The 27,160-nt window shown below is 39.8% G+C and overlaps 1 protein-coding gene and 1 long non-coding RNA gene across 10 annotated transcripts in view; one reads left to right on the top strand and one right to left on the bottom strand.

Moving 5' to 3' along the window:
• Lpp (LIM domain containing preferred translocation partner in lipoma) overlaps window positions 1-27,160 on the bottom strand; it is a 590,384-nt gene that overhangs the window by 274,705 nt on the left and 288,519 nt on the right. The gene's annotated exons all lie outside the window — the stretch shown is intronic.
• Window positions 5,511-9,468, top strand: LOC116085761. The gene is made up of 4 exons (XR_004116706.1): window positions 5,511-5,531; window positions 6,474-6,588; window positions 7,130-7,227; window positions 9,092-9,468. It is a non-coding gene; the product is annotated as an uncharacterized LOC116085761 (long non-coding RNA).

The raw sequence follows: 27,160 nt of genomic DNA, 5'->3' as shown, positions 1-27,160 counted from the left end.
AATGCATCCCATTTTCAAAAAAATCGGTAAGTAGTGTATATATATATATTAAGAGTTCATATATCCTCCAGGAAAGGGGATAACATTTGAAATGTAAATAAAGAAAATATCTAATAAAAAAATTCATATATTTCAAAGTATATTGCAACTTTGAAGGAATGTTGTACATGAACAAAAGGTTTCTTGTCACATATATCCAGACATGCATGTGTTTAGAAGCACATTTTCTACCTATGTGGGATTCCCTCTTAACAGAGAGAATAAAATATCGAAACACCAAGAAAGCAAGACTTCCTTGCTAGGGTCTTGGTACATCAGCCTCCACTCAGCTTCTTTGAACACTGCTTTTATCATTGGTGAAAGGAGGAACTTATTTTGTATTCCCTTATAGAAGCTATTAAGATGTAGATTTTATTGTAAAGGCAGGCCCCTGTAGTGATCTCTTAAAATCATAATCTCATTTTAGAGTCTACTTTAGTTAAGAAGCATAGATTAGCCAAAACACTACCTAACAATACTCACCTTCAGATTGGTAAGCATGTGTGCATAATACTGCAGTGGACAGGACAAGGCTGACAACAATACTGTCCTCCAGGCCTTATGACCTTTGCAGTCAAAGGTGCTGAGCTAACAATATTGTCCTTCCAGTAGACAGTATGAAAAAGAAATCCAATCATTGCAATAAATCCAAAGTGCAATCTAAACACTAACAGGATCTACAGTCCGAGAGAAGAGGCAATAGGAAACTGGGAGTGTCTATTCTATTTGTTATAGACCTAGTTAAGACACACAGCCAAGGAGAAACAGGGCTAAAATCTGTTTTGCCCTGACTTCGAAACTCCCCCCGCCCTGGTCCTCTGACCACTGAGAGCCACTCAACAGAGCCCACTACCTCCCCAGCCTCACATCCTCACAGGATAACCTGCACTGCAAGATATATTCATTCCCATCATCTTTTAGCCTTGTGAAGAGATTGCAGAAGGTTAGATATTTACACAGACCTCTCAGATACTACTATGATTAAGTTCCAGAAGGAAACTTCTTGGATCTTTACAAGAAAGAGTCATCCTGTCTATGCTTCACTCATTGTTCACAAGGAGTGACATTTTCCTCTTAGTGGATCTGAGCGGAGACAGGGCAGCTGCAGTTCAGCCCTTGGCAGGCAAACGTTGACTCTAGCCTACATCATGCTGCTCTCTGTTTCTCTAAATTCTAAAGTAGACAAGAGGCAGTCTTAGGCCAGGAGAGAATTTCAGGTCACTAGTGCTGCTGTGACTAGTAAGGCAAGGCTACATATATGTAGAAATAAAGCAGTAGTCTTTCCCTTGGGCTCAAGGCCAAATCCCTATGTTTCTGATAATGACAGGCTTACGCGTTGATGCCATCTGTTTGAAGTCTCTATTTATAGACATACGTGGAGACCTATGTATTCTATTTTCTGAAGTCACAACAATGAACGTTCTGCTAAAATTTGTTCATCTGTATTTCATACTGTTTTTCTGCTAACCTTAAATTAGAGATAGTGTCAACGTGCTTAGAATTGGTTCACAGTATTGAGAAAGAAAGGAAACTACAGATCTGATCATGACATCCTGTCATGAGACTCAGCAGCATCATTTAGCAGATGTGCACATTCCATGTTTCCAATAGTCCATCTACACAGCGTTGGTGTCTCATTCACCAGCCTTCCTCATCCGCATAGAACACTGTTCCCTATTTCTGAGGAAAGTGAAATTATGCAGCAGAATCTCCTTTTCCTTTGCATAGTTTCTTTAATAACTACCAGTGTCTGTGGATATACCCCTCCTCTTTCCAGGAACACAGGAACCTAGCATTGTTGAAGAAAATCTTTCCCATCCTGTTCTTGATTCTCTTTAGTGCCTGCTCTAAACCTTGCTTCTCATTGCCTCCCTCCTCTTCACGCCCTCTGCCAGGGCCTTTACTTCCAGAAGGCTTGTTTTTTTCAGAGAACAAAGGCAGAGGAAATTTATCTTTGCTGTCCTTCTCCTATTATTATAGAAAAGCCAAAGCTCAAAAAGAACTAAGTTGGCAGAAATTTCCATTATTAAATGAGACATTGAATGTAGGTTTTCTGAAAGTATTTTTGTTTACCTGAGTCTTAAATCTTCAAAACATTCAATTTAATCAAGTTTGGAGGCTATGATGGAGGAGCATGTAAAATGGGAAGTTTCCTCCACACTCAGTTCTATTCAAGAGAAGAACCTTTGGAAGCTGTTTGTTTATTTAAATAAATATATTGCCACAGCTGTCTAACAGGTAATTTTGAACTCTGGCCACAACTAATTGGATTGGAGACTACATCAAAACCAGACCAGATACCCATGGACTATGTTGGAGGATGAATCCCTTCCCAATTTGTACTGGAGAAGAACCAGCTAAAATAATGGCTTTATTGCTTCTGGCATCTGAGTGTAAACATCCAGAGAAAAATAACCAGGAACAGTGATGAACTGCGTAAGCTGGAGATAGTGTGAAGCCACATGGCCTTAGCGTCCAAAAGAAAAGTAAATGGAATCACCAATAGGGAGAAGGGAGGAGGAGGAGGGAGCTGACTTGTCCAGTAGGTTTCCCCTCAGTGTGGAAACCCGGGAAGTTTACCTGTGATAACAAAATTGGCTATGTTGGGTCTTCAATCAACTACCAAGCCTCCACGAGACCAGGTGTTCTAATATATTGTTCTTTCCCCCTTCTTTAGACAAAGAGGAAATCTACTATAAATATTCACCATCGAATGTCATCTTCACCTCTAGAGCCCTGGCCAGACTTAACAAACCAACCCGATAAACATTTCTTTATTCTAATAGAATGTAGATAAACAGGACTCTGAATCATATGGTATCTGATGGTTTTTAAAATTAATAGACTTACGAGTATAGTGAATAAAATATGAGCTAGAAGGACAGAATGAGAGTCCCTACCTCCAATATGAACATCTGGAAAGATGAAGGAATCAGGGTGGCTTGGGACATGAGGTCACTTTCTAGAACTTGAATCTCACACTGAGAATTCAAGTGTGTGTGGTTAACTTTTTATTGGTTCTTGTGAATTTCACATCATTCTACTCATTGCCCCCTCCCCTCAGACTCACTCTCCATCCTTACAACCTGCCCAGGCCCCCCTAAAAAGAATAACTATATTGTTGTATAAGCTGTAGTAGGTCACAATGTGTCCCACAGTATACCATTTTGTCCACACTTCTTTGCTTGCAAACATTCATTGCAAGGAATCATTGATCTGGTTTAAGGCCTCTGAGTTTGGCTACACTATCATTACTGGAAGCTCACTGGGACTCCTCTCAGATGTCCTGTTGTTGCCACGTCTCATGGAGTTCTATGGTTTTAGATCTATGGGACTAAATCTTTCAACCCACTCCATGAGTTCATCAATGTGATAGATACTAGAGAGGGCCAATGCAAAGCCCTGGCTATGGGGCTGAGAGGTATTTGAGATGGTGAGCCTGACAGCTCTCATGTACCATGCTATTGGGGCAAGCTCTCCTGCCCTTAGATGCTGTGACTGGCCCATCCTTTGTCACAGACAGTAAAGGGCAGAGCTAGCACTCCTACTCCAATGCCCTTATTGAGATGCTGTTTCATCTATGCCTCCTACAACCCAAGTGAGCTCTAACCTGCTGCCCAGGTAAGAAGCTGGGCCTCTTATCCTGAGTGTTGCAGCTAGTGAAGAATGTAGCAAATTATCCCATTTTCATGACTCCTGGGCCAGATCTCCACTTACAATAGGTGGTGAGAATTAAGGAAGGAAGAAGGTATCTCTCCCTTGTCAAGGCCACCACTCAGACAGATGGCAGGGCCAGCACTCTCATGATCATATGATTGGGATCAAAATACTCACAACTGCCCCAACCAGGGCCAGCTCTACCATGCTTCTTGGGGGATGTGTAAGGCCAACTCTCCCAAGTACCTCAGCTGGCTAGGGGACAGGGGCAGCTCTCCTGCGCTCCCAGCCACAGGCTTAATTCTCCCATGATGTCCAGGAAAAATGTGAGGTCAGTTCTTCACAGCCCACAGACATTAACATGTTCTCAGGTGGCATCCCAGACCAGAGATATCTATCCATCTGGCCTTTGGTTCTAATAGACTCCTGCTGCTACTGAGCCATGGACCCAGATATGGATCCGGGTGGCAGCACAGGTCATAACTCCACTACCGTTCCAGGTGGTATCAGGGGCTACTTACTTCAGTCTGCTCCTCACTGCTCTCAAGTCTTGATTTCTAACTCGCTTCATTCTGCCCAGATCCTTCTGTGTCTTTTGCTTCTATTTCACCACCAGTTACTTGCCCCTCTTAGTGGTGTCTGGAGTGTCTGGAGTGTCTCAGGAGTAGTCTCAGGAATGCTATGCATCATGTCACCAGGTAGGGGTCATCTTGGGCATGGAATGTCCCATAGGCCTGCTCAGCGACTGACTGGTGGTCATCTCAGGCTAGCTTGCTGTCCAGATGCCAACGTGCTGGACTGGTGCTTGTTTTGTGCTCAGTTCTTGCCTGGGCCACCCATGTGCCCCAAGTGTGGGTCATCTGTCTCAGCCTATTCTTGCGGAGCCTTAAGAAGCCCCAGGTGGGTTTCATCTCAAGTGTATATTATTAAAGTCTAATTCAACACTTCTTCAATACCAAAGAATTAGTTCAAAGTATTGTTCATAGTAGTGACACATTAACATTTTTTTTTTAATTCTGATAGATATTCCTACTGTATAAGCACCTTGTTCTTTCTGGAGTGATGATTTTTTTAAATAAAACGATTACAATACTACTCTACTCCTCTTCCACAGGCAGTTTTTCTATTGGGGTCACAGTGCTTTGGACGATAACCTCCTTTGGCACAACCATCTGTTTAAAGAAGTGCCTGGGTTGGTCTGAACAAGACATTCCCAAGCATGCCACTGAGTAGAAGACTGGGTAGATAAAATGATCTAAGTCAGGGACTGTATGGTTAGTGATGCTACAATCCAACTCCAAATTCACAGCTACACAGAAACAGACAAGCAAAGATGTTCCTCTTCAGATGGCCTAGTCGCTCATCAATGGGAGGAGAGGCCCTTGACCCTGTGAAGGCTCTATGCCCCAGTGTAGGGGAATGCCAGGGCCAGGAAGTGGGAGAGGGTGAGTTGTTGAGCAGGGGGAGGGGAGAGAGAATAGGATTTTTTATTTTATTTTATTTTTTTCCTTTTTTTTTTTTTGGAGGGGAAACTGGAAAAGGAGATACCATATGACATGTAAATAAAGAAAATATCTAATAAAAAAAAAGATGTTCCTCTTCACATTTTATAACATCCAGATTACTTCTAACTGACAAAAGAAAAAAAAGATGCTCCTCTTCACATTTTATAACATCTAGATTACTTCTAACTGACAAAGACAGAAGGGAAAGAGTGAATCAGAATGTAGAGAAGAGAGACATTCTATGATGTCACAGTTACATACTCGACAGTGTGTATTATGTCTATTATGAACATATTAATCCATTACAAAGGGCCACTAATTACTACCTGGGTGAGTAGAGTTTGTGAGAACAGTGGGGTGTGAGGAAAAGATTTTTCTGTTTTCCATTTATTTTCAAATGCTCTAATGTAAAAAGTATTGAATATGTCATACAAATATATGTTTTAATAAAGCTAAAAAGCAGAATGTTCACAAAGTGCACTCACACATCACATATGGGATCAAGGAGTAGTCCTGACAGAGCACGTGAGGAATCACTAAATTGACTAAAACAGGGATGAGGTAAACTCTGCCACTCAGAATTAGGACTTTTCATGGCTCAGTCCACTTGAATGTGATCAGGCCAGCCAGCACAGAGCTGTAGCCACGTAACAGAAACCTACTCTGTGTATTGCCAAGTACCACATAAACCTCAACAATCTTTATAACTATTGCTCAGATCTTCTGACCTCCCAAATGCCCTGGGAGAGAAACTACTAAGTTATGATAATAGATCATTTGTTTTCAACTCCTCCATTTGAGCCATACGGTTTATCTCCTCTGTATTCTTTTACTAGGGTCTGAAATTAAAACAAACATCAAACAAGGCCGTAGGATTTTATTTAATCTGCCACATATTGCTGTCATTAAACACACTTGAAATGAGTGGGTTTAGTTCAAGTAAAGCTGCTTCTTTCCCAAACTCAACAAACACGAAGGGGGGAGAAAAGGAAGTGCATGTTGAATTCAGAAGTGCAGCACGTTACATTTCAAGGAGATCCATCTGGCAGGCTGACGTGGTAATAAGTTCCTGTAATTGTCAGGTCAGGCGGATTACAGATCCAGGCTGTCAATTCTTCAGCTGAAGTTTTATTTTGTTATTGGTAGCTCATTGTAAAACACACACACAATCCTGCTTGTTATTCTGTATAAGAAAACTGACTTTCTCCTTGGCGCTGATGAAGAAGGCAGAGTGTGCTCCTCTAAGGACTGATCACTGAATCTTATCCACAGGGACTCCCCAGCAAGGAAGCTCAAAAAAGAACACAAAGTACTATCTCATAGACAACTTCAGTTCAGAAGAAGGATGGAAACTTACAACCCCAGATGACACTCAAGAGAGTGGAAGGTGCTGGAATGCTTGAACTCTCTCAGCTACTCTCAATTTCCCAAATGTACGAATATATGTATTCAGTCCATATTTTATGCACTGTGATTCATCTCTAGATTATTTACAATGAGCAATGGAACAGGAGAGCTACATATGCAGTTGGGATTTGACAAATGCAGAAGAATAGGAAACAAGTGTGTACTCACCGAGGACAGTGCAGTCTTTAACCCCCAGCCCATGTGGCTGAACTGACTGATTAGGAACCGAGAGAAACAAACTTTGTGTTAAAGAATGACAGAAAAGCAAAGACTTTCTCATAGAATTAAGGAAATAGTGGAAGGTTGGTTCTATTTCATTTTCAGGTAAGAAAATGCAGGTTTCCTTAAGAACTAACACACTGGGCATTATCTTTCAGTTCTAATAGGGTTCATGTCTGAGAACCTAACCTGTTTAAAATCCAGGCTCCCTAGCACTGATTAGGATAAATGGAAAAAATGATTTCAACTCTTGGCTGGTTTCATTACATCTAAACATGGATAAGAATGTCCTTATCTTCCAGGGGAACGTCAGAGGCAACGGATAAATGACAATTTGCAAGGTGCAATCCCTATGCATTGAATTATGGTCATCAAGCAGGAAACTTAGTCCTTATTAAAGGTAAGACTTCTACACTAGCCGGACATTAAACATGATGGGGAAACTACATACTCTAGGTAGAGAACCTATGCTCTTGCAAAGAATCACATTCAAAGATGTAGATCTGTGTGATCCATCTATAATACAGATGAGCCTTTTTAATCCCTCTGGCTGGAATACAGACATGCCTTTTGTACACTCCTATAATCCCAAACAATGATGGCTAATTGAGGGGCAGACAAAGTGACAAATCAGAGAAAGATTTGATAGAATGAGTCAGAAATACGATATGCCCAACTCTCAGGGAAAAAAGTTATTTAAGAGCAGCTCAGGGAAACTGAAAGTGTCAGTCAGTTCTGTTCAGTGTAATGAGTGCATCGCAGCTCAGTGATGCAGTGCAGTGAAGTGGGGTGCAGTGGGGTGCAGTGGGGTGCGGTGCAATCAGTACAGTACAGCAAGGGTTCAGTGACTGCAATGCAATGCAGTGAGCTCAGTGAAGCAGAATGCAGTGGGGATGCAGTGAGTGTAGTAGAGTGCAGGGCAGCATGGTAAGGTGAGTGTAGTGAGGTTCAATGCAGAGAGTACAGTGGAGTAAAGTAAATGTGATGCAGTACCGTGCAGTTCAGGGAGTACAGTGGAGGACTGTGAGTACAGTGAAGTGGAATACAGTGCAGTGAGGATGCAGTGAGTGTAGTGTGGTTAGTACAGTGAATATGGTGAAGTGGAGTGCAGTGCAGTAGGGCAGAGTGAGTGTAGTGTGGTGAGTGCAGTGTGGTAGAGTGTAGTACAATTGGGGTGCAGTAAGTGCAGTGAAGTGAGTGCAGTGAGTGTAGTGTGGTGAGAGCAGTGAGTGTGGTGCAGTGCAGTGAGTGCAGTGGGGTTCAGTGCAGTGAGTATAGTGGAATGCAGTCTGGTCCTCAGTCAAACTGCAGATCAGCAGAGGCAGCTGAAGCCAGAGAATGAGAAGGAGCCAGGTAATAACAAATTGACAGTTAGTTTGAGGCCAAGCAATTCAGTGAGAAGCTGAGAGAATCTAGAATGAATCAGTCAGCTTGGAGTTTGAGCAAAAGCAGCTCAGTTGAAACGGCTAGCCAGATTTCAGAAATAATTAGAAAGGATGTGTGTATTTAGCAGTAGGCCTCAAAGATGACAATTACATCAGGTGAATAAAAGTTATTTTTACATAACTTATTCTAGAGAAGGAAGGAAAGAGAAATGGACTTCCTTTTTGGAATATCTACTAACACAAGCTTAAGTGAATGGCTCTGAGTAACCTACACAGCTCTGGAGAGACATAACTACAGGAATACCATTCAAATATGAAGAAGCTGATACAGGCCAAATAGTAGGTTAATATCAGAGACAGGGTTTGAGGGCAGGTCTGCAGGATCCCATTTTAGATGCGTACTACTATGGTACTTTGAGTAGAAGACAATGAAGCCACAGAAGTACAATGAGCATACAAACCAACTAACACCACAGTGTGACAGACAATGCCATGAGACCCACTGCCTCAGTAGATTGGAATCAACGCATAATGATTATTGCAGAACCCTTTTTCTGTCTCATTAATGACTTGGAAAGTACTTTGGTAGTACCATAATCTAGAGAAAGTCCAGAGAGTCCCTGGACCAAACAAGGCAGGGAAAATGCATCAACTAGGTGTCACTGGGAGGATTATGAGACTTCTTCCATGAATTCTCACCACTAACTCTGACCTCCAAAAATGACAGATGTACTCACTCCTGTCTTGCATAACAGGGAGACTAGGGGTTAGAGATATGAAGTATTTTCCCAGCATTCCCACTGCCTTTGAGTAATAGAACCAGAATTTAAGTCAAGGTACAAGAGAAGAACAAGGGCTCTTTCTGTTTGCCCCTGGTAGGTGCTACTCAACAAGCAGTCCAGCAGACAGAAAGGTCTCAGGGACTGGAAGAAGGAGGTCATGAAAGCAGCTATGAACAGCCAGCAGGCAAAGAAGAAAATGGTTTGTGAAACAGTGCTACATTCATATTTTCTAAAGTGGGTTTATGTGAGAGGTGTTTTTCTTTTCTCTAATGAGAAGCTGGATGATGGTTGGTACCCTTTTTTTTTTTTTAAGTAAAAATACTGCTCTTCCTGGCACTGATATAGAAAAAGAATAACCAACCATTGGCAAATGTAACTGGAGGGTTTTGTACAGCGGGACTAAATTGAGGCCTTGTCATTCAGTTTTGAGTAAAATAGTCGACTCTATGATCATGAAAATATAAAAAGGAGAAACAACACTCTCAAAGGTTTGTCTTACTGAACGTGTACTGTATGCTCTGTCTTCAGATTTTACAAAATCCATAAGTCATAACCATCCAACTGTCTGACTGACCCCTTGGTCCAGTGCCTCTCTCAGTGCACGTCTGATCCTCTTACACAGTAATCAGATCCTGAAGAAGCCACATAACATATACAGCTGATGCCACATTTATGACTCAGTCTTCACCATCATGGAGCAGCCTTACTGAATCATACATTCTGAATAAGATGCCTTCTTACATGATGATAGCCATGCATAAGATGGAGACCAGGTTATATGCCATCAGAAGAAAACATTCCTGTGTCTCACCTCAAAATCCCCATCTACTACACTTGGAACCTGGGATACTGTAATTAACTATTTCAACTCCTCGTATTGCATCTGAGAGGCTGTAGCACAGACAGAGGCAAGGATATGTCTAAGGTCTCCTATGTAGATAAGGGTAGAACAGAGCAGATGTATAATTTAGACATCTTGGTTTCTTTTCTCTATATTATCTGCATATCCAGAGAATGAGGCCATTATTCAATATTCTTTTGAAATCAAACTATATCTTCCTACTATTGTATTTACAAAAGAGAAGTACTGTTATTGATGTAAATGTGGTTACACATACAGTAAACAGAATATACTCAAACAAAATTTGCATAGTCCTGTTATCTTTTACATCCAATTTTTAATCTTTAGTAAACACAGGATTTTAGTCAACTATTACTTGAGACTGAAAGGTATTTTATATTATTTGTGACTATTGTGAAGGGTGTCATTTCCCTAATTTGTTCCTCAGCCTGTTTATCCTTTGAGTAAAGGAAGGATACTGATTTGTTTGAGTTAATTTTATATCCAAACACTTTGCTAAAGTTGTTTATCAAGTTTAGGAGTTTTCTGGTGGATGTTTTGAGGTCACTTAAGTATACTATCATATAATCTACAAATAGTGATAATTTGACTTCTTCCTTTCCAATTTGTATTCTTTGACCTTTTGTCTAAATTGCTCTTGCTAGGACTTCAAGTACAATATTGAACAGGTAGAGAGAAAGTAGGCAGCCTTGCCTAGTCCCTGATTTTAGTGGAGTTGCTTCAAGTTTCTCTCCACTTAGTTTGATGTTGGCTACTGGTTTTCTGTATATTGCTTTTACTATGTTTAAGTATGGGTCTTGTATTCCTGATCTTTCCAAGACTTTCAATATGAAGGGATGTTGGATTTTGTCAAATGCTTTCTCAGTATCTAATGAGATGATCATATTTTTTTTCTTTGAGTTTCTTTATGTAGTGAATTATGTTGATGGATTTCTATATATTGAACCATCCCTGCATCCCTGGGATGAAGCCTACTTGATTATGATGGATGATCATTTTGATGTGTTCTTGAATTCAGTTTGTAAGAATTTTATTGAGTATTTTTGCATGGATATTCATAAGGGAAATTGGTCTGAGGTTTTCTTTCTTTGTTAGGTCTTTGTGTGGTTTGGGTATCAGAGTAATTGTGGCTTCCTAGAACAAATTATGTAGTACCTTCTCTTTCTAATTTTGTGGAATAGTTTGAAGAGAATTGGAATTAGGTCTTCTTTGAAGGTCAGATAGAATTCTGCATGAAAAGCATCTGGTACGGGGCTCTTTTTGATTAGGATACATTAATGACTGCTTCTATTTCTTTAGGGATTCTGGGACTGTTTAGATGGTTTATCTGATCCTGATTTAACCTTGGTACCTGGTATCGGTCTAGAAAATTGTCCATTTCATCCAGATTTTCCAGTTTTGTTGAGTATAGGCTTTCGTTGTAGGATCTGATGATTTTTTTTTTTTGAATTTCAAACAACCAAACAAAACAAAACCAAGCAAACAAAAAAGACAGTGGTAAAAATTGCAAAATAACTATAGCCTGGCAGTTTACTAAATATAGTCTAGTTTTTTAAAATAGAGGAAAATTAATTAGATCACAGAAGTTCAGACAATAGATAGTGTTGAAGTAGGGCCCCACGATGGGCTCCGAGATTGTGGCCACTTGCACTGAATGGTCACTTAGCACCTCAGGCTCATCCAGACAAATCAGTGAATAAGTAAATAAACACTGAAAAAGAGCACAGAGAATGCATGTGCCATCTTAAACTCCACCAAAGATCTGCATTGTGTGCTTCAAATTTTGATGTTTATGCATTTGATCATATAGTACAAGTGACTGGGTCCTCTTCAAATACATTCTTCCTAGCTTCTTGAATTGACTGTGCATGGGGACTCTCCCCACTGGCATATTTTTTGCCCCCAACATAATTTCTTCTGTTCTTCTCCATTGCATCAGAATATTGTCTCAGATCTTAGTTATTATGTGGCAAAGTTTTGAAGTTCATTATGTTGACTCCTAACTAATATCAAGAGGAAAGATTGACATTGAGCCTAAATATATACATATTCAGTTGAAACTAGAATTCTAACAGGACAAACAGAAAACAGGCAAAGACAAATTCTTGATCATTTTTTCTCCATTCCTACACACACAAACACACACACACACACACACACACACACACACACACACACACACAAAGATAGGAAGATTGCTCATTGGATAAGAGAACTTGCTTTAAAAGCAGGAAACCTTTATTCAGACCCCCAGTAAAGGCTAAGCATGGCCCAGCACTTGAAACAAAGACATGTGGATTTCAGGAGTTCTTGAGCCTACTGCTCTAGCAAAAAGTGAACTTCAAGTTCAAGTGACACAACTGTCCCAAAAACTAATGTTGACAAAGTCTGAAGAGACAATTCAATGGTTAAGAGCACTTCTTAGGATAAGAGTAATGGTTAGGGTACTTGCAGAGGCCCTGGGTTCTGATCCCAGTACCCACATAGTAGCTCACAACTGAGAATGCAGTCCCAGAAGACCCAATGTAATCTTCTGAACTCTGTGGGTACTAGGCAGGTATGTGGTGTGCAGACATAAGTACAAGCATGAAAACAGAGCATGCACATGCACAAAGTAAAACATGTAGAGAAAGATAAGATACCCAATAAGCTCCTATGGTGTCCACATGTATGTGTGCACACAAGCCACAAACACGCACATGCACCATCCCAACACAAACAAATAAAAGTTTAAGATAAATGTCAAAATGAAAGCATCCCAAAAATGTAAACCAAATGCCTGTTCTTTCTTTCTACTGGTACCTCAGTGAGTGGCTCACTACTCACATTTCACCTGCCTACCATCTTTTTGATTAGGCCATCAGTCCTAGACTTGCAAACCTTTGCATCTTCCTGTCTACAACCTGCCCCATGGCTAGAGTCCTGCCAGCGTTCATATCTAGGTAGTTTGGACTATCACTGCCTGCTGCCTGTTTTCCAACAGGAGGCCACAATGACTAGAATACTTCTCATCAAACCCTCCAGATGTTCTCCAGCTCCCTCTAAATAAGACCCAGAGTCCTGAACTCTGTGCAATGATCAGGAACTGCTTTCTTTCTCACTGCACTTGTTATTTAGCCTCTTCATTCAGAGTGCAGCAGCCAATCCAAGTTGCTTTCCATTCTGACCCATGCCATTGCTAGCTATAGTCTGTGCCATCTTTTCTCCCTTACTCCCCTAAAATAACAAAAAATTGAAAGGTGCCTATCTGGAATATCCTCTGTTATGCATCTAATAGCTTGTTTCAACACATCCTAGGTAGCTGTGCTCCAATGCCACCTCTTTCCCCAGAAATCTCAAGAAAAAGAGCAACCATCAGTCTATCCCATTCCCTCTATGTTTTACCTCCAACCTTCAATGCTATACTGGCTGGTTTTGTGTGTCAAGTTGACACATGCTGGAGTTATCACAGAGAAGGGAGTTTCAGTTGGGGAAGTGCCTCCATGAGATCCAGCTGTGGGGCATTTTCTCGATTAGTGATCAAGATGGGAAGGCTCATTGTGGGTGGTGCCATCCCTGGGCTGGAAGTCCTGGGTTCTATAAGAGAGCAGGCTGAGCAAGCCAGGAGAAGCAAGCCAGCAAGGAACATCTCTCCATGGCCTCTGTGTCAGCTCCTGCTTCCTAACCTGCTTGAATACCAGTCCTGACTTCCTCTGGTGATCAACAGCAATGTGGAAGTAAGCTGAATAAACCCTTTCCTCCCCAACTTGCTTCTTGGTCATGATGTTTGTGCAGGAAAAGAAACCCTGACTAAGACAAACACTGTAGCACTTAATTAGACTTTAGTATGTAATTGTCTGCTTTTAAATCCTCTACCCCAGGAAAATGAACCCTTTAAGACATACATTTCACCCACTTTGTGGTTGTACCTCACCATCCAGAAAACAGTTTGATACCCAACAATGTTCACTAAGTACATCACAAAAAGAGATAACTGATTCCTTTGGTAACTTCTGTTGCAATTCCAGAAATAAGATGTGACTGGAAGAATTTAATAGCATAAAAAGTCATATAGCAATGTAATCACCTTTAGAAGTAGGTTGCAGTTTTACTTAATAAAAGCAAAATATTATATGTTACCATAGATTTGGAATGTGAGTCACAGAATATAAGACTTGGACTCAGCTCTGCTGGACTGGAATGAGAGTAAGTAGGTGATGTAGGCTTTGTCCTTGGCACTGCCCCTCATGGGACATGGGCAGCAGAGAAAACGCCATACATGTAGGCCTTCCTACTTCTGGGATTTGGTATGAATTCAACTACCACTCATTCAAAAGATAGTGTCTCAGGGTCTGTTTACAGGACACATTTCACTGTTGTCAACTCTATTCGCAAGTTAAGAAAGGAGTCACATTTGAAATTGTGTGGCATTTCCAGAAAACATTATGCCACATCACTAACACAGAAAGTAGGCATAGAAGGTTCTTCCTCTTCACACACCAGTGGGTGTGAGATATCATAAACTACAACATAGAAGGGAAAGTTTTCAGGATGCTAAGCTCTTCCAGAAAAAAAAAAAATCCCATTCACACATGAAGAAAAATTGCAGTTTTCTTTTAATGCACTCATTTCCAATGCTTGCTACACAAGCTCACAGATATATGGGATGTGATACTCTGTGTTCTCCTGAGTAGTAGAGGTGACCTTTCAAAATGCACCCCTCCTCATCCCCCAGCCTGCAATCCCATGGAGATCAAAGCCAGCTTGCTATTATGCAGTAACATTTCTTTGATCAGATACAGTGTGGGCTCTATGATTCTATCTGTGTCAAGACATTTTCACACAAGTGACTCACTAGGTAGAGGCTCAGGCAGGGCACACCACACTGACACCTTCTCTTTTGAGGTTGAGCCCACTTTGGGAGAGTTACAAGAGAACATCCTGTTTAGCTGCTTTGCTTTGCAACACAACAGTGTAATTGGACTTGACTTAACAATACATCTTTTCTTTCACAGTCTATCATAAGAATCTTTCAATCTATTTCTGTTCTCCTGCTCATGTGTATGACAAGTCATTCTTTGACAAGCATACAAGTTAACCACCTACTCTTACATTAAAGGCACCAGGAAACAGAGATGACGATTAGACTTCCTAAATATGTTCACAATCCCAGGGAAAATGGGTAATGCTCCTGTGATGAATATCCGAAGGTCATATGCTAGCTCAGTCAGTATACATCAGCTCCAGGAAGCAGAAAAAAGTGGGCTGCATTGTAAGAGAGGCACATAATTATATAGTTCTTGTCCTGGCTATAGGCTGCTTACAAAAGCTAGGGCAACTTTTCAGTGTCAATAATATGGTTTGCCTATGGCTTAGTGAGTAGTACCATGGTCCATAAACTGGAAGTTCGGTAAATGTAATACTTTTGAGATGGGGATCTTTAGAAGGTGGATCTTGTGAAGAAAGTAGATCATGTAGTGAATGCTCATGGAGGCAAGCCCTGCCTTCTGATATATGGATATGAGTATACTTTCCCCATGAGGCCATTTGCCTTGAAGTAAGAGGAAAGAAAACTTTTTACTGTTGACAGAGCCATATTGCTTGCATGTCAGCCTCCAGGAATCTTTTTTTAGTTCCAGGTCTTTTGTTACAGTAATAAAATGTTAATAGTAGCCACCAATGAAAAAATTAGAAAAGGCTTTAGACCTTGAGTAGTATTCCCCACATGGCCAATCAAACCCAAGCAAGGAGAAAGAATAAAATAATGATGTGAACATTTATGACATACAAGATACTGAAATGTGTTCCAAGAACAGGTAAACAATGTTTCCCATGGAAATTGATGCAAATCACTGTTGGCTAGCAAGGACCTGCTACTGACCTTAATGAGCTATTGCACAATAGACTACATACTTCTGCACTAAATGAGTGAATTCCCAGTCACTATCAAAATAGACTCAGAATGCATTACCTGAAGCAGAAAGCCTACTTCCTATCTGAACACTTCATTTCCTTTTGAAATGTACCATTTTGGAAGAATATAAAGCTACCTAGCTGGGCTTATGATGGGTAAAATAACAACCTAGTAATAGCCAACATATAATTTCTAGATCTTGTGGACACATTTCTTTATTTGCCAGGAGGAACACTGAAGATGTGGTTAGCCATAAAGAATCTGAGATGAAGACAAGAACTGAATTACCCAAGTAGACCTAATCTAATCATAATAGGCCCCCAAAGCAGAAATACTCCCGGTTATAATCAGATGGAACCATATGGAAGAAACCATAAAGAATTGATTTATTGCAGGCTTTCTAGATAGTGGACAAAGCTATAAACAAAGGAATGTAGGCAGGCTCTAGAAGCTCAAAAAGGAAAGGATATAAACTCTCCCTATTCATTTTAGCCCTTTGAGACCTAGACTAAACTTGTAAACCCCAGAATGAAATAAAATTAAAGGTAAGAAAAATAATGATCTCTTGTGTAATCACGTTTCTGGTGTATTATTGGAAATTCACCCACATACCAATCTCATCCTACTGGTCAGGCTTTTCTCCTGGGTCAATAGCATATATCAATCCCCAGAAAATTCCATATATACTGCCCATGGGTCTATGAGACATCATTTAAATCAGCAATGTACATGACTCCAATAGAATAACTCAGAAAAGTAAAACGAAATAGAGGTAGAAGAACTGTACAAACTATTGAGTAAATTCCTTTTTTGAAAGATGGTGCCCCTAAATTCAGTGAAGGCAAAGTCTTATGGACACAACATAATGTTTTGCTTTACTGTTAATATTTTGATAACAAGCACAATTTTGTTCAACTCATTTGAAAGGACTGCAAGATAGCATAGGTTCTGAGTTTGTACATCTATCATTTTTCAATTCTCATGGCCTATTCCTAAGACCAAGCTAAGCTGCTCACAGTTACTAGAAATGCCTTCTGCTGACTTCTTTTCTCTGATCCCTCTAGCCAGGAATACTGAATTCTTATGCTTGAATGGATAATAGAAGCCAAGTTCATGTACCAATTATCTCCTTGATGAAAAATGATTCTCAAAGCCATCACTATCTACCTCAACTCCCCACAAAATACTGTGGTAGTATGCATGAGAACAGCCTTCCTAGGCTCATATGTTTGAAGACTTGGTCTCCAGTTGGTAGAACTGTTTGGAATAGTTTCTTAGGTATTGGTTTGTTAGAGGGGGTCTGTCACTGGGAGTGGATTTCAAGATTGCCAAAGTCCCTTTAACATTCCTACATTGCTTTCTTTACCTCCTTCTTGTAGATCAAGATGTGAGCTCTCAACTGTTCCTAACACCATATCTTTGCCATTCCATTTTCTACTCTATTAATCCATAAGTTCAATTAATCACCTTCTTTTACAAGTTGTGTTGGTCATAGTGTTATATCAGAACAACAGAAAAGCAACTAACACACATACCAACACACATACCAACAAATAACCCTTGTTTGTATGCATTATACTCCATTTGAAAATGTAAGGCCTCTACATAGAAGGTTCATTTTGAACAGCCTAGTTCTTAATATGGCATTTTTCAAATATATCTTTAATTGAAAGACAAATCAAAACATTAGCAATATTTGTATACAGTGGGTAGTTTATAATTAACCCAGTTTATTATTAGGTTTTATTTTCTTTTAAAGTCCACTTGGTCTCCCTCCATTGGTGTATAATTTGAACACTTCCTCTCCGTATACAAGTTCCTGCTTAAAAATGACACACAACCCAATTTCCTTCTGTAAATGCAAAAAGTTCCAGGGTGCTCACTGGGGGACACTTAGACAAAAGAAATACACTTGCAGCAGTTAATGCTTGGGGGTGCAGTAAACCACTTTTGTCATAAATTTTAGCTCATCTAAGACACAGCACTTGGGGCTTGGCAGCAAATAAATGCTGTTTCTTTCTAGGAGTGAAAGGAGTCGGCTTTCCCCTGCGGACTTCCTGTGCTGCCACTAATCAGTAGCCTTTCCAGTCCACTCACTAAGCTGAAGGGCCTGTGAGCTAACAAACTAGTAAAGTCGTGCTTTATTAAGACTCTAGCTAACAAATAGCAAGGATTAAGGACTCCACCCTGGGGTAATACCAAAAGATATGTTTGGATTTTCAAACCCCATCATGGCATTGCTAGCAACTGCCTTATACTGAATATTGTTTTTGAAATTAGCATAAGTAGTGATTTCTAACAGGTGAGTTTTGCTAATAAAATTGTGGAGTACACAGTATGGTAAGGGGTAGGACGGTTCCATTAAGATTCTAATAAGGTACAATTATCTTTGAGGTATTGAAATACATATCCCAAAGCCAGGATAAGATGTATCCTGGCTGACAATTTCAACATTAATGATTCTTTTCTATCTTTGGTGTTCTTTATTACAAGTGTTTAAAAATGTATTATCTTTATTCAATGCAGCAAAACAAAACAGGAATGATAAGAAAAAGCTCTGTGAACCAATTCATGGATAAAAAGTGTGAGCACTTGAATTCCTACATAACTTGATCTACTCAGTAGGTAAAAACAGCATCAATCCAACATCAAGAACTTTCCCTGATGTCCACAGGAGCCTATGAGAGGGTGTGAGACACTTCTGCTCACTCTGCATTTGTATGCAGAGATAGAGCAGGCTGTTTGTCTTTCTCACAAAGTAAAATCTGCATCAGATGTTTTTTCTAAAACCTTAAGGAACCTGACAAACTAGGTACTAATTTTGTCAATGAAGAAAGAGTGGCACAAAATGGCGAGTTTATAGGCATAGTGGCAATGCTATAGCTGATTCCATATAAACAGTGGTACCTTTCAATTACTGCTGAATATTAAAGGGTCTTGTTGGCCCATGGCCCCTTAAAGATCATACTGCTCAGATGAGTATGTCATAAGAATGCTAAATTCATCGATGCATTATTGGTGAGTTCACAGCAAAAAGTACATAAGTTAACTAATGAGAGGAACAGCTTGTGTGGACGGTGGAGGTCACTAGGGGCAGGTAGCCTACTGATATATTCATCTCATTTCAGCCATCTTTCAATATCTCTCTCTTTGCCTCTTGGTTGTCAAGAAGTAAAGCGGTTTTCTTCTACTCTGTCCTTCTACTACAATGGCCTAAGAACAACCAGTGAACAATGGCCAAAACTTGAACCATGAGTCAAAATAAAATTTCTCCTCTTAAGAAATCAATCTGTTGGTTCCTCAGTAAATTGGAAATAGGCCTACCTGAAGACCCAGATATACCACTCTTGGGCACATACCCAAAAGATGGCCCACCATACCTTAACAGGGACACATGCTCCACTGTGTTCATAGCAGCCTTTATCTGTCATAGCCAGAGGCTGGAAACAAGCTAGTTGCCCCTCAAACAAAGAATGGATACAAAAAATGTGGTTCATTTACACAATGGAATACTATTCAGCTATTAAGAATGAGGGCATCATGAGTTTTGCAGGCAAATGGATGAAACTAAAAAATACTATCCTGAGCAAGAGAACCCAGACCCAAAAGGACATACATAGTATGCACTCACTAATAGTGGATATAGCCAAAGAGCACAGGTTACCTAGGATACAATCCACAGACTGTAAGAAGTTGAACAAGCAGGAAGGCCCAAGTAAGGATGCTTCAATCCCACTTAGAAGGGGGAAGAAAATAATCATGGGAGGTGAAGGGAGGAAGGGATCTGTGATAGAGAGAGGTACGGGAGGGGAAAAGAGGAACAGGATAAAGTAGGGGGACAGGAGAGAAGCCCAGAGATCAAGCAGAATGCATGAAAATATGCAGCCTCAGAAGGTGAGAAGTGGGGAGACCCTCTAGAAAGTACCAGAGACCTGGGAGGTAAGAGACTCTCAGGACTCAATAGAAGTGACCTTCGATGAAATGACCAACAGTAGGGAGAAGGAACTTGAAGAGTCCACCTCCAATAGAAAGAGAGGGCCTCAAGAGGGGGGATGGTGTTACCAACATATAGTCAAAATTTCTGACCTAGAAGTGTTCCACTCTAAAAGAACTGCAGGGAGAGACTGAGGGAAAGGCAGTCCAGACTGGCTCAACTAGGGATCCATCTCAAGGGGAGATACCAAGGCCTGACACTATTACTGATGCTATGGTATGCTCATAGACAGGATCATAGCATGGCTATCCTCTGAGAGGCTCTACCAACAGTTGACTGAGACAGACACATATACTTACACCCAACTATTGGACTTAAGTCAGGGAGCCCTATGTTTGAATTAGGAGAAGGATTGAAGAAGCCGAAGGGGAGAGCAACAACACAGGAAGACTAACAGTCTCAACTAACCAGGACTCCTGGCAGCTCCCAGACACTGAGCCACCAACCAGGAGCATACAAGAGCTATTCCAAGGCCCCAACACATACATAGAAGAGGACTGCCTGGTCTGGCCACACTTCAGATATTATTTGTTCTAGATGAGCCTGTTTATATATTGACTCTCTTGCAATAGTGCATTAATCCAAATATAGTTGGAAGCTGTGGAGGACCACTAAGAGAACAGAAACACAAAATGGGAAGAAAGTGATTTAAGCACTGGATTCTATAATGTACTTTTTTGAGAATGCAGGTGAGTTGTTCCACATTTCTAAGATATAGTATCAGCATATATCAGATTATTCAACAACTATTCTCACAAGAACTAACAAAAGCAAGGAGATTATGTAGTTTTAGTGGCTTTTGTGTACATTTAGGTATTATATAACATCCTTATGAATAAGCCTAGCAGCTTCACAAAACAGGAATGCCAAAAAAAAAAAAAAAAAAGTGATCCTCTGAGGCCTTGTGACTCTTGGTTGGTTTGATTCTGTGTGTACTTCGTTAGTACCTGCCTTGAAGAGTTAAGGGCATTTAGGTATTTGCACAGTGACAGGGAGAGGATTGCAAGTAATTTAATATTGTTTGTATTTTCTGTTTCCTGAGATTCTGGGGATTGAGTCATCACTGTATAGAAGGCAGGCAGGAAGGCAGAAGAGGGAATACATTTACAGAAACTACCTACCATTTTCTCAGGCCTGTCTCAGGACATTTTCCCTACACTGCCAGAGCTTCACCTGAACCAAACATGCTCAGGGCTCACAGTCCATTTGACCAGGATGATGTTCTGATGTTATGATTCCAGAAATGTAGTACCGTGCATCCATTGGTATGCATAAGTCTCCAGTCCTATAATTATTATCTGTCAACATGCTTACACATACACTTCTCTGTTACATGTCCAGTACAATATTGGGAAGGGCAACTGTTAACTGTGTTCCTTAGATTTTAGATGGAATCCTCTGAATAAGATATGAGGTGGCTGAAAAATGGTATCATTAATGGTCTTTCATTAAAAGAAAAATAAGCTTAGAAATTCAAACAAGCACTCAATCAACTGTAGCTTTCCCTACTTGTGGATTGTACTTTTGTGTTAAAAAAAAAATTCACAACCAAAAAGTTAATTGCTCAAAGGTATCATCAAGTGAAATACAAAGCAGGCAGTATTGTGAGAAAGAACTGACATTTCCTCAAGTTCACTAATTTCTAAATATAAACCATTTCCTCCACTTTCATTGGTTTCACCCAAATTTTATTATAACACCTGACTTCCATAAATATCTCAAGATTAGTGTAAGCATTTTACATTACAGGCACAATCACTATGCGACCTGTGAATCTGCGTGAGTACAGTAAGATGTTAATGCATTCCCTCCCTCTACGCCTGCAGGCATTTGCCCTGCATCACCAGTGGATAGGATCTAGCACTGCCTGTGGGCATGCCCAGTGCCTTCTCTCCCTAAGCAAACACTGCTGCAAATATTGTTCTTCCCATGCTGCTATCAAGAAGAAAGACAGAGGGAGCAGGACAGTGCTAAGTGACTGGCATAGATATGACATGGGATACTGAAGGAGACATACCAGCAGTGACCTGGGGGGCGAGTTAGGCTCAAAAATGAAATATCTGCATTCTAATTTACAGCCTGTCACTTTCGAGCTTGCTGTACCTTGACCAAGTTACTGAACATTTAATTTTTCACCTTTTATTTTTTATTTTTTATTTATTTTTTATTAGATATTCTCTTTATTAGCATGTCAAATGATATCTCCTTTCCCAGTTTCCCCTCGGAAAAAAAAAGAAAAAATAAAATAAAATAAAACCTGCCCCCCCACACTTATGGTTCCATGTACCCAGAAAAAGATGGGTTTCTCATATTAGTTTTCTCCATGATAAGATGGAAGCATAAACCAATGCATGTTGTTGACTGCTATATGGTGGATTGGAAGATGGGTTTTGATATATAAGTAGTTTTCAAATATTCAAAAACAAACCCTGGCATAGACAATAGCACTGCTTTGAAAGCATTCGTAGAAATACCTACTGTTAGACCCCACTCTAGACCACTGAAACAGAAAGGGCATAGAGGCTAGCCATCCCTGCTTAATAGTCTGATAAAGGCATTGTGATAAACAGACGTTAACCATTGCTTTATGTGGTTTAGTCTCTGGATAGGTAAAATACAAAAAAATTAACATATAACAATAGGTCAATAGTTACTAACTTAAGGCAAATTCCAAATCCATGAGTCATTAATGTGAACTTCATTCATTGAACAGAAAAATTACCTTGTAATCCACAAGAACAGATGGGGTGACTCATTTGTCTGAAGATGGTACAAGCTCTGGCTTTTGAGACCATCTATTAGAAACCGCTGACAAAGCCAAAGGGTTTTGGGCAAAGTCTACAGATAGCTGTATTGTCCTTGAAAAATCTAAAGATGACAGTCAACTCAAATGAATGAGATAAACCATTTCAGAGACTTGGATAGAATGCCACAGACTAAATTTATATATCAATATCTGTACAGAAAAGCAATAACAATTTAAAAATAGGCACCGAGCTCTCAATAAGATTTGCTAATGTATATAGTGCTAACTATATGCTGAACACTGTTTTAAGTGCTTTGCACATTGTAACTCATTATAAACTACTATTTTGACTAATATTGTCCTCATTGCAATCTACGATTATCCCTTCACAGAAAGAAGAAAGCTGAGGCACAAAAGTTTTAAGTAACTTGTCCAGGTAGAATCTAAAAGGTGATCGTGGTAAGGTTAGAAGATAAAGTATGCTGCTTGTATCTACTATGAATTATAGAATTCATCATTTCAATTATTATGATATATTAAAATAACAGTATACAACTAGATTTAATTCATCATATGCCTTTAACCCCAGAAAAAGAGGAAGCAAGGAGACATCTGTAAATTCAGAGACTGCCTGAACTACAAAGTGATTTCTAAGTTAGCCTGGGAAATACACACACACACACACACACACACACACACACACACCCTCCACCACCCTACAGATAATGACTGGCCTTAAGTTTTAGCCATCTATCTCTGTTATAATGAATAATGAAATAATGAATCCCATTAACCACAATAACATCTAAAACAGGATCACCTTAATGAAATAACAAAAGCTCAAAATAATGCCCAAATTGTACTGGGCAAAAGAGATACATACTCAGTCACGAAATATTGTCTAAAGTATTTCAATGTACAGTGTGCAATAAACAATACTAAAATTTAGTGAGGGTTAGTAATTAGCCATTTTGTTAACTTATCTAGCCCCTAAAAACATCTTAAATCAGGGTTCTCAACCTGTGGGGCTGGAATTCTTTTTTTTGTTTGTCTCTTTTTTTATTAGATATTTTCTTTATCTACATGTCATATGATATCTCCTTTCCCAGTTTCCCCTCCAAAAAAAAGGAAAAAAAAAAACAAACAAACAAACAAAAAAAAAAACCAAAAACCTGTTCCCTCCTCCTTCCCCCTGCTCAACAACCCACCCTTCTCCTGCTTGAATTCTTTGGAGGATTTCAAACAAGCTTTTCACAAGGGTCACCTAAGAACATGGGAAAACACTGACATTCATATTATGACTTATAACATTCCAAAATTACAGTTATAAAAAAAACAACAAAAATTTTATGGACAGCTGTCACCACAACATGAGGAACTCAATTAAAGGGTTATGGCAAAGATAAGAGGATGACTCTCTTAAATAATGGTATTCAGAGGCTGGATCAAGACAAAATATTTAAAGAAATGAAAACCTGTGTCTTGTGTGTTTCATCTGAAACCCTTTTCTGTGTTTATCAATGACTGCTCCTCAGTCTTCTGAGATCACTGGCAGTCTCTATCTATGAGAACTGGAAGAAGTGATACATGTACAACAGCATCAAGGCAAGTTGCAAGGCCCTGACTAAGGGAAGGAGGGAATTGCCTTAGGCCAAAAGTAGTCAACCAGAGTCCTAGAACAAAATCAAGGATCTTTATGCTTCCATGCTTTATAGCAGGAAACAAACAATTCTAAGAAAGAGAGCAGTGGAGTAGACATGAGAAACCCTGAAATCTCAGTGTCAGTCATGTCTGGTTTCCCATCTGCTGTCTGAGCTTATGTCCTTGCACTGGTACCAGATTCATGTGATCCACTAAAATTCTTCAAAAGTTTGTTTAAATCTTTTGTCCATTTAATTAGGCTATTATCTTTACTCAGGTATAACAACTGAATACATCTTGAATGCAAACTCTTTCATATATATGATATACAAGTAGTGTGTTCTATTCATTGTTCAATTATATGATAGTGTCGTTGTTTTTTTGAATGGTAATAGACCCCATACACTCACAGATTTGAATGCTTACTCACTAGGCAGTGACACTACTAGGAGGTGTGATCTTGTTGGAATAGGTTGTTGAAGTAAGTGTGTCACTGAGGATGGGCTTTGAGATTTTAGATGCTTAAGCCAAGCCCCATGCCACTCTCTCTTGTTGCATGTAGGTATCTCAGCTTCTTCTCCAGTACCATGTCTCCTGCATGCTGTCCTGCTTCCCACCATGATGATAATGGACTAAATCTCTAATCTGTAAGTCAGCCCCAATTAACTGTTTTCCTCAATAGAGTTCCATGCTCATGGTGTCACTTCACAGCAGTAAAGCCCTAAGTAAGACATCTGATTAACAGAAAGGCTTAATCCCCGTGATGTCTGGCTTCTCTGTATTATCTTATTTGTTTATGCTCTATGAGAAACATGTAAGAAGCCAATCACTAGTCAAAGATCACAAGCAGTGTTCCTACGTTTTCTTCTAGGAGTCTTATAGATTCAAACTTTGCATTTGTGCTAGTGATCTACTAGTTAGTCTCAGTTTTGTATATGATGTGAATGAAGTCTTTCAGATATGGAACCTAGCTACTACAGCATGATTTGCTGAAACACTATCCTTTAAACTTATGAATATACCAAAACGTTCTTAAAACAATTCTTAATGACTTATCATATCTATAGATTAAGCTGTCTGTCAGCCCTTGTTAAAGAAGCTTCCATTTGTAGTAGATGATAACGAACACTGACAGCCACAATAGGTTAAGGTGCAAAGATCAGGGGACTATAGAATGTCCTCCATAAATGAAAGAAATACCACATTCACTCCTCGAAAAGTACAGGGTTTATTACAGAAGTGTGTGTGTGGGGGGGGGCGGGGTAATAAGAGCCAGAGCCAGTGGCTGGCCACAGGGAAAGTGTCTTCTGGACTCTGAAGGGAGGCTGAAAATATGAACTCACAGTGGTTGTGCCAGCACACACAAGACATGTGCAAGCTGAAGCCAGACCAAATCCCATCAGGGAGGGGGAGCTGGACACTAGGTCCTACCTCTTAGCTGAGGGGAGCTGGACACTAGGTCCTACCTCTTAGCTGAGGGGAGCTGGACACTAGATCCTACCTTAGTTGAGGGGAGCTGGACACTAGGTCCTACCTTAGCTGAGGGGAGCTGGACACTAGGTCCTACCTTAGCTGAGGAGCCACTGACTGACAAGTATTGGCTGCCGGAAACTAAGAGTTAGTTTGCTCTTAGAGTACAGCCCTGTACCATGCTTCAGTAGACAAGAGAATTTAGATGCATAAAATAGTCTTGAAGGAGGAAAGAAGACAAAGAGTTGGGTAGGAAGGAGAAGTCTTGAAAGATTTGGAAAGGGATATGAGCACAATCAACTCACATGAAATCTTCAAAGAACTAACAAAAAGCACAGCAATAATGTAGGCAAGTGATGCCTTATGAAAAAGGCATATAAAACATCTCTATCTCTCTTTCTGTCTCTCTCTCTGTCTCTCTCTCTCTCTCTCTCATACACACACATCTACCTTTATTTCTTTTTTTCAGTCCAATAATAAGAGAATAAGCATAATACTTAATTAAAATCCATAGTAAGATCATCTTCTCAACACACCTACAGCCTTCAAATGGCAGAAGTTAATGTTAAGTAAAACTAGAAAGTTCGTATCAATCAGTAGATGTCATTCAGTTGTCCTTATAGAACCGCCATTCACCTGGATATATTTTTATAGTGCAATTACATGTTTATTACAGAAAAGTAAGAAACAGATGGGACTCTGAGGCACTAATTCCACCTGAGCCTGAGACAGGATTTCTAGCATATTTCCACAGAGGAGATGGCTGGCTGATAACTACTTTGCTTGGTTTATTGAACAAACATGAATTTTTTTTTCTTTTTTTTTTTCAGAGGGGAAACCAGGAAATGGGAGAACATTTGAAATGTAAATAAAGAAAATATCTAATAAAAATTTAAAAAAAATAGTATCAAGGATTGATGGCTACCCATGGGATGGGTTTCAAGTTGGGATGGTTATTGGGTGACCATTCCCTCAATCTCTGTTCCATCCCCCTTCTCTTTATTTCTTGTAGACAGGATAAATTTTGGGTTGAAAGTATTGTGGATGGGTTGGTGTCTTTAATGCTCTATCAGAGTTCCTACCTGTTTACAGGAGGTAACCTCCTCAGGTTCCATATTCCAAATGTCACAGCTAAAGTCACACTTGGGCATCTCCCTTAAAATATCTTGCCAAAATTCTAACTATGTAAAATCTCTTCAATTAAAAATTTAAATCTCTGAATAAGCAAATTAAGAAACCAAGAAGAAAATGGAAAGGTATGCTGTGTGATGGTTTGTATAAAAATGAGCATGAGAATAAATGGGACTCTGCAAATGACTAGGGTCTGGAGGTGGAGGGGGCAGCATCTCCTGAATTCCAAAGAGACCTAGATTAAGGGAGATGCCCAAGTGTGACTTTACCTGTGACATTTGGAATATGGAACAAACATGAATTTGAATGTTTCTTTTGTGTTGAGACATATGATAATTTTTTTGTGTGTCTTTTTTTTGCATTTTTTTTACATATTTTCTTTATTTACATGTAAATTTCTCCATTCCCAGTTTCCCCTCCAAAAAACAA

Source organism: Mastomys coucha, unplaced genomic scaffold, assembly GCF_008632895.1.
Source record: "Mastomys coucha isolate ucsf_1 unplaced genomic scaffold, UCSF_Mcou_1 pScaffold12, whole genome shotgun sequence".
In the NCBI taxonomy this organism is placed as follows: domain Eukaryota; kingdom Metazoa; phylum Chordata; class Mammalia; order Rodentia; family Muridae; genus Mastomys; species Mastomys coucha.
The sequence above is the reverse complement of the archived record's forward strand: the minus strand, read 5'-3'. Positions and strand labels throughout refer to the sequence as shown.